Source organism: Corvus brachyrhynchos, unplaced genomic scaffold, assembly GCF_000691975.1.
Source record: "Corvus brachyrhynchos isolate BGI_N302 unplaced genomic scaffold, ASM69197v1 scaffold94, whole genome shotgun sequence".
In the NCBI taxonomy this organism is placed as follows: Eukaryota; Metazoa; Chordata; class Aves; order Passeriformes; family Corvidae; genus Corvus; species Corvus brachyrhynchos.
The window spans coordinates 2,229,143-2,238,188 of record NW_008238330.1 but is presented as its reverse complement, the minus strand read 5'-3'; the positions used below and the strand labels follow the sequence as shown (position 1 = coordinate 2,238,188).

The window sequence follows — 9,046 nt, the reverse complement described above, 5'->3', positions numbered from 1 at the left end:
TCTTTCCCTGGTTTTACTAGGTTTTACACACATCATTTTTTCTGCAGTATTTTAGTGAACTGATTTAACAGTTACTCTTGTAAGAGAAGAGCTTTGTCCCCACCTCAAGTTCATGTCCTTAACTGCACCATTCCTTTAAACAGCCAAAGAGGTCACTGAGTTCTAAAAAGAAGAGAGTGGCTTTACTGAACTACCACCATCCTGTGCCACCAATAGTAACATAAATGCAATTTTAAAATGTAACAGCAACCCTGTTCATTACTTTATTCAGCCTTGCTCCTTTTAAAAATGTCTGTCTAAATCCCTTCTTCTCTCCTTACCTTCTGCTAACTAAACTCAAGAAAGGATTTTGAGGTTCTGGGAAAGAAGTTGACTGTGTAAGTTTAATATTTATTGTTTAAGCCATCCACACCTCAGGCATGATGGTGGCCCCTCCACAAAATCAGTTCTAAATACAAAATTTATTTATCATTAGAAATGGAAAACACAAGGCACCTTACACTACGATAATCACAAACACTACAGGTAGGCATCTGTAAATTGTCACTGTTTTATAGATGCCCACCTTTGACATTAGACGCTAAAGCTCTGTTCTTCCCTCACATGGTCAGACTTGTGTACATAAAGGCAGAAGTGGAGCCTCAGCAGCTCAGAAAATGTAAATGACAACTGTCTGCAATAATCCATCCTTGGAGTCCACTCAGATCCACCAGTTTTGTTTAAGATCAAACAAAGACTGTAACTGTGGCCAAACAACAGCTTGAGTCAGACTTAGAGATCACAAGCCATTTGACTACACTTGTTGTAAGGCTGGATGGCTTTTCCTCCTGATGAATTTTAGTTCTGCAGTCTGGAATAGGAAAGTTCATTCCAGAGAGGCATATAAGCAAAACCAAGATAATGTAGGAGCTGGATATTAAAAATAATAATCATGAGCGTGCAGTAAAGGAATGTACTTTGCACTTCTTTTTGTTAGAACAACAGAATGCTTGGGGTTGAAAGGAACTTTCAAGATCATCTAGTCCAAACCCCCTGCTACGGGTGTGATGTTTCCCTTTTTCCAGCCACTGGGGCCTTCACCTGATTGCCATGACTTTTCAAATATGATGGAGAATGACTTGGCAACTGCATCAGTTCTTCCTGCTCATAATGATTCTCTTGATGAAAAAGGCCACCTGTCAGTCTGACATCACATGGGCAAAAGATGAAATGTCAACGTCTCATTTAGCAGTCATTTAACAAAAAGAAACTTGAACTCTGGGGTTATCCGCACCTTCATGCTTCCTTGGGAATTGACAACTTAAGAGCATCTAGGATATGAGGACTTTCCCTCCTGTACTTTAAAGAGAGGAACATTTTGTTCCTGATATTACATGCCATTTGATGGTGGGAAGGTCCGGCCAAGCGAGAGGGATGGTAACATGCAGCAGACCAGCAGTTGTTTCTGAAAGGTGCTCTCTCTGCCTGAGCACATGAACACAAAAAAAAAAAAAAAAAAAAAAAAAAAAAAAAAAAAAAAAAAGGGAAAAAAGGTGCCTCATACATCTCCTGGGTGCAAAATTCGGCCTTCTTCAAAGATAGCAGGGAATTAAGGCTGTGTCCTTGAAAGCAGTATCCTTTCTGATGAAGTCTTATCAGAAAAACTGGGCTCAGAGCAGCCAGAGGATTAATGGCCACATCCCCTGCTTGGAGGGCAAGAGAAGAAAGAAAGCTCTTATCCACCCTAAAACAAAGGACCAGCCACTTTAAGCCCTGTTTATATTATCATATAATACAGCTATTTTTATGGTTCTTTTGCTGTGTCTTGATTGTATCTATACTGTCAATATTACTAGGTCAGGCTGTCATCAGGACCAAGAAGAACTGGGTTGGAAACACATGGCAGAATGCTATTCTTTTTAAACAGTAAATAGAATCAGGCAAATGACCTATTTATTTTGAAAATATTTATTCAAGAGCCCTCAGTCTTAAGGTCTCATTAAAGATGCCAGGCATAAAAGAACAGGCAGTACATCTTAATTTGTAAGTATTGGGCTAAATGTATGGATAGCTATTTCACTTCACTATGCAAGTAAGTAAACGCAAAATAGACTTCAAAAAACCAAAAGTCCAAATGAAAAACACATTTCCTAGGGCAAAGATTTTCAACAACTGCTGGGATTGGTTATCCTGACTTCTGGATGATGAACCTAAGATATCTCAGACAACTCCAGACTGCTTCTAACAGAAACTGCACTCCAGGACTGCAAGTCCAAGTACGTCATACTTACCAAAAAAAGGCCTACCTCTGTCTTACACTGAACAAGAATGAAAGTAGACAAAGCCCATGATCACCTCCAATGCCAGAAGTGTACCACTCTGGTTTATAGCCTCATCACTTAAAAGTGAATTATCAACAGTACAGAATTCCTCTTTATCCACATTCCAATTATCTGAGTATCTGAGTTCTTCACAGATTTTTGCCACTAAAGAATCAAAGCTTTAGAGAAAGACACAAATCAAGAATTAATTTGCCATCTCCATCTAAATTTTATGAATCTCGTTTAATGGCAACAATAAAAAAAACCCCCAACCTAACCACAAGCCCCCCCAATCCTTGATGCATTTGTATCTTCTGTCACCAAGACTAAACACTAAGCATAGAGAGATCTCTTCCAACATGTTGATCCCACTTCCAGCTGCACACAACTGGGCTATGTCTGAGAAAAATCAGCTAATTATTCTGAAGACAAGTACGAGCAAGCCACCAAGGTCTCTGTGTTCATGACCAAATAGCAGACTAACCAGTCTCTGTTGCTAATCTGTGTCAGAGCCTGCAAAAGACAGTAAATACCGACTAAGGGCTGTTCTCCCTAGCAACAAAAAGGGTCACAAAGCTTTACCGCTTCTAGCATAGCAAAGAAACATCCATGACGTTTTAACTAAAGTGACTGTGGTCTCAGCTTACCCGTCACATCCTGTACTCCTTCCTCCTCTCTGTTATTTGGGGATTATTCAATAATCCATGTTCTTTCTGGGAGCTTTTCTCTCCTCTCATTCACAGAACAGAGGTAATGACTAGATGATAAAGATGCCTTTGTACCTACACATGTCACTAAGAAGGAAAGCTAATAAATGCAGTAACATGACTTGAGCCATGAGAACTTCTAATTTTAATAGCCAGTGTTGTGCAGCCTTTAATTTAGCATTTAGGTTAGTTACTATGACAGGTACACTAGCTGCCCCAAACAGGCTCCTCTTAATTGGTTAATAATGCTATGCTGAGAAGATGGAAAAAAAAAAAAAAAGAAACTTATTTTATGCTAATTGTTCAACTCATGTTGTTAAAGTGGTGGATTGGACTCATCTGGAGGAACAGGATTAGCAAATGCATTTCATTATCTTTCCCAGTCAGGCATGTTTTCTGCAATGCTTTCTAATTAGCACAGTAGATCTCTGAGTTGAAAACATTAGTCTAAGGAACACTTCAGTTAGACAAGAAGCCAAAGCTTTTTTTGCTTAGAGAGGAAACAAGCCAAATTTATATTTATATTTTTATTATAGTTGCACTTATTTAATAAAGTTTTAAGATATAAGTCCCACACTTTAGCTTTACAGGCATGAGAACATTTGCCATGGTTCAAGGCCAGCTCGAGAGGCATGAGACAGCTCCTCAGCAACCTTTGTTCTGCTAAGTTACAACAGAGTGTGGATACATCCAGAGTGGGTTTTTGTTGATTTTGGTTTGGTTTTTTTTTTCCTTTTTACTACAGGATTAAACTACAAGAGTGCCTTGGCTTTCAGACTGTTTTTCTTTCCTAAGCCCCATTGCTTCCCCACTCAGTGAAGAAACCTTTTTATTGCCTCACGTAATAAGGTGCACTATGAGCATAATGTAAGTTCTTTTACCACACTGAGCACTACCTGCAAGTTTCAAAAAGATCTACAGTTGCCTGGAAATTAGAAGTGAAAGTTATCCACAGTCCTGCATATGTTGGTGTTGCTGTACTGCTGTGTAAAACACAGGAACTCCTTCCTCAGGGCATTATTCTCCCATTACTACATCCATCCAAGCTCTGTTAGTTTCTCAATTTCTTCCCAGCTTTGTTTCGTTTTATCTCCTGTTGCCTGACTCTGCTTACCTTGCCAAGGATGGCAGTGCAGACAGAGCTTCAGTGGACCACAGCAGTGGTAATGGGAAACACCCTCTGAAGCTTCCTACAAATCTGCACAACACAGAGTGCAATATTCTCTCTATAAGATGGATGAAACTGAGGTGACTTTAGAGGCATGACTAAAAAGCAAAAATGCCAACGTGCATTCCAGTCCTGCATCTTACTGAAGTCCTGACACCACAGTGTAAGATGGAAAGTGACTCCTGTTTTAATTTGAAAACTGATCAGTTAATTTATTCATTTATCTTCACTTGTTTTGACAAGACCAGTTAATTTTTACTGCAGAGAGCAAAGTGATCCTGTTCTCATCTGCTGAGCTTAGTTTTCAAATCTGTGGATACAGCAGATACTCTTCCTGACAAAGAAAACACAAGTCTGCCCTTTGACATTTAAAATTAAGTCCCTTAGAGCTAAATGTGGTGGTCTTTTTGGCTCATTGGGGTTGGGGGGTGAGGAGTGGGTGTTGAAACATCCAGTTAGCACAACTGGGAAAATAATGAGGACACTAAGAATAAGAAGTTGAAAACTACAAAGGTTGAGTCTCCCTTTTAGCTCTACAAAATAAGCACTGCCATTCTTGTAAGGGTAACACAAATGACACTTCATTGACTTAAACTTGAGCTGCTCACAAACAGTAACTCAGTTCACTCTCTGAAGAAACAGAGATTCGTACCAAAAAATAAGTTTCTTGACCATGTGGATGCAAACCCAGGAGGAGGAGTCCAGAATCATCAGCACTCCAGAATAAGGGTAGTTTCCTGATCCAATAGTAAGAAAATTTAAAATATTTTACTATTAATTATTGTTATATTAATAATATTTAATTATTAATTTAATTAGTAATAATTATTATCTAAGTGGCATGCACTGTTTGTGACAGTTTTTAGTAGGACTTTAACTAAGGCTTTTTTATATATGCTGAAAATTATTAAAATATTAACCCATTGCTCTTTATATTACTAAGATTAAACTTCAAGTTGGATTTATGTTATTGAAACAGATTTGTCTTAATTTTCTCATTTATTGACACAAATGACAGAAAGATGTTCAAACACTATGTTATTGATTTTTGGCACAATGTAATTCTGCGTTCACATCTGTAACCAGAGATACAAGAGCTGAAAGACTACCTTTATTCCACAAAAATTAATTTGACAAGTCAATGCAAGGAATTGGATAAACATTATTTCACACAAAATTAGTTCAATAAACTGTTGTCCTAATTAACACTCGTTGTTTGGGGTTTAACAAGCTCTAATACAAAAGCTCAGAAGGATGCCAGGAGTTAGATAAAGGCTGAGCTTGCCTTTTCACTGTGTGTAGATTAAGCCTTGATGCATCTTTTTTCTTTTTTTTAGCTAGAGGTAAGTGACAGCTGTGACTAGAACGTAAAGCAATTATTAATAAAGTTAATGTGTTTTATATACGGATTCTGTACCACATCTGAGAACATAAGAATCACCTTTCTCCCACCAAAAGCTGTCTGAAATATGGCCCCACCACATCCCTTTATAAAAGGAAAATATTCTCACTCACTTTACACATGGGTAAACTGAGGTAACTTAATGGTCTGGTGTTTCAGAAGGGAGCATCACGTAACTACAGCAAACATGGATTTTCACAGGATTTTCACAGCACTTCTCAAAAGAAGTCCAGTTTTAGGAACATTTTACATGACCTCTCACCATACAGTGCCCAGGCCACTCGAAGATGCTACTTGGCTACTTCCACATCATTTACAGACTAGTACTCTGCTTCACTGCAACCTGGATATTATTTCACACAAAGGGCTTTCCCCTTTTTTTCCTTCCTCTCTGTTCCCCCCTCCCCAAGTGGTGGCCCGTCCCCTCTGGTGTGGAGGGTTTTTCTGGAGCAGCTAGGACAACGTGACTTGCAGGACTCCCCCAATCCTCCACAACCGAGGGGGAAACGCCGGTGGCCAGCAATCCTGGAGAGGCGAGGAACGGAAAACGAAAGCCCTGCTTCCAAATCCTAATTACAGTTAGCAGGGATTAAGTAATAACCACTAACCTCTTCAGCTCACAGAGGAGAAACGTGGCCCTGTTTAATTCTCCTCTGCTCCCCGCAGCTTCTTCTTACACAACGCTCCGCAGCTCCGGCATATCAGCGCCCGCACGCCCTATCGCTGTCGCGGCGGCAACACCCCCTCGGCCAGGAATCCAATAAGGCACTGCAGGGGCGGGCTGAAGCCAGAGGCAGCTGGAGCAGGCGCTGAGGCTGGGAGCTTTCGCTCCGGTAACACCCAGAAAGCTGCACGTGGCCAGCAAGGGGCTGGCAGCTCCCCGGGAACCTGGGAAAGACACCCCCACCTCCCCCCCAGTTGAGCTCGCGCAGGGGTCACTCTGATGTAGGGTTTCCGAATTGATAAGCTACATATCAATAAACCCCGTTTATTTGCTTAATAGGCTTCAGTAGCTGTAGCTGTTGAGAAAGAATAGAAAAAAGGAATTTGGGATTATATATCTGTTGAAATCAGTCACAATGGAATGCTGAATTAACAGACCACAAGGATGTTTGGCAGAATGCCCAAGATAGGGCCAAAAGGAGGAATAAACAGGGACAACTCATCAGTCTAAAGTCCCAACTGGGTGAAAGGTGGTTTTGGCAGGGGGAGAATGAAAACACTGACTCACAGCCCACGGAGTCTAGAAATCCACTGACTCAAGAGGAGGAAGAAAGTGAGCATGCAGAGTATTAACATAAGTAAGAGAATCACTTAACCAGTAGAATCACAGAATATTCTGAGTTGGAAGGGACCCACAAGGATCTAGATGTCCAACTCTGAAATGAATGGCCCATATGGGGATTGAGCCTACAACCTTGGTCTTATCAGCACCATGCTCTGACCAAGCTGAGCTAAAGAAGATATAATACTAATTAATGAGAGAACTATGCAACTTGTAGCCAATGAATACTGATACTTTTGTTGCTAAAACATATAAATAATGTAAAGTTTTGAAGATAGGGAGCTAGCCTTTTGTGGGTTACCACCTAGCTCCTTACTTTGCACAAACTAGAATAAAGAAATAGAGATTCCTCTCCTCGGTGTGTGAATTGACACTGCACACCAGGGAAGGAGCTCACGTGAGGAACAACAACCCCAGCCAGGCACTCCCAGAGCTCACTCATGCAATGGTTTGCAGACACTGCTACATCAGCAGTGCTTTTGTCTACCCAGCTGCAGCCATAGGGTTTATGTTGCTGGATGAATCTGTGCTCAGGAAATTGGGAGTTTCAAGAGCACCAAGTGGTAAAGAAATCACTCTGTGCCTGGCTTTGCCCAAGCAGGAGGCATGCAGAGAGCAGCTATTAGGACAGCCCAGGCCAGGTGTTAGACAAGCTCTTACTCAAGACTATTTGCCTCCCTTTCAACTGGGATTGCTTCCTGGCAGGCAACATACTATGCTTAAGCACTAGCTTTTCCTAGGAAATACACCTATTACCCAGATCTTACTCTCAGCCTCTTTACTTGCCGTTTCTTATCTACATGCAACAGGACTTTCAGGGGATTGGAAGATAAAAGCCTGTGCGGGTATAGCTACTTCCCTGAAGGCCAGTAGTTCCTGCAATAAACAGTGAGGATGGTCTGAATTCCATAGATCTTTCTACACCATGCTGATGGTGGGCATTCATACAGTAGAACCTAAAGCTGTGTTACATTGGGACTACAGGTACAAAGGATAAAATTCTGTACCCTGTCATCTCAAACATAAAGTAAAATACCTCTGGAGAACCTTTTTTTGTTTTGCACACAAGTGTGCTCAAGTCAACCTGTTTCTGGTAAATCTTGTAGTGTGCTGTGTAAAGTAGTCATACCAGAAAAAGCCCATCTTCCCAAAGAAATTAAAAATTCAATGCATCTCTGGATTCCTTAAATTCTTTATTCTAAAATTCTGCAGGTTGGGATTTTGAGACTAACATGCCCTTCTTTCCATATTTTCTCACTCCTGACCTGTTAACTTCCTCATCAGAAAGATTACAGGAACTCACTTGGCCTCCTCCCAGCCACATTTTGTTTGTCAGGGTCACATTTACTGAGCCAGTTATGAAGTTTTAACTATTGCAAAACTTCCGTGGGCTAACATAGCTTCAACTGCACATAAGGTTTGTGATGACATTACTATGCTGGTTGTTTCAAATAAGTTATAAGGTGTTTCAAAACTCATTCCATCCCCTCTCAAACACATTGTATTACCATAGGCTAAAGCACAAATTATACCTCAGCAGCTTTAATTACAATTGTTACACAACTGAAATAAGGAGGAGCTCCAGAAAGTAACTGAAAAATCATATACAAAAGTAATAAAAAGGAAGTTTAAGGTCCAAAGGTCTTCAGCAAATGTGTGGTATTACACAAAGGAGGATTGGCAGACCAGGAGATACAATATTTAAACATATACATCGTGAGTTCAACATACAGCACAGTTAATGACTAGCATGTGACTGTATGCTTAGCATAAATTAATGAATCAATTAGCCGTGATAGGAAACTGTAATGCATAGCAGAACATATGAAAGAATGCATATGGGAGTGATTAGAGGCAGATGTAACTCAGAGCCCTTGGATTCAGTAACCATGCTCCTATTTCTACAGCCACATGATCTACAGGATGTGGGACCTGTTCAATTTCATCACTAATCTTGTCAAAAGAAAAAAAAAGAAAAAAAAAAGAAAAAAAAAGAAAAACCCACTGTATTGGGTTGACCCTGAGTTGATGGACAGTCTTTAAGACCAATTACGCTTCTCACAATTTACATATTTAAACTGCACAGAAAGGCGGGACTTCCCCTTTTGGTCGGAGGTCGCCTGCTAGAAGGTGGGGGGTGGCTCCGAGCCTCCAGGCCCCGCCGGGCCAGGCCGGGGCCCGCCG

General features: G+C 40.7%; 1 protein-coding gene across 1 annotated transcript in view; it reads right to left on the bottom strand.

The window, feature by feature from the left end:
• BLVRA (biliverdin reductase A) overlaps positions 1-6,330 on the bottom strand; it is a 34,403-nt gene extending 28,073 nt beyond the window's left edge. Inside the window, exon 1 of the mRNA XM_008633836.2 lies at positions 6,186-6,330. The gene's annotated coding sequence lies outside the window, so the exon portion shown is untranslated. The remainder of the gene's footprint in view (positions 1-6,185) is intronic.
• Between the last annotated feature and the right edge of the window lie 2,716 nt (positions 6,331-9,046).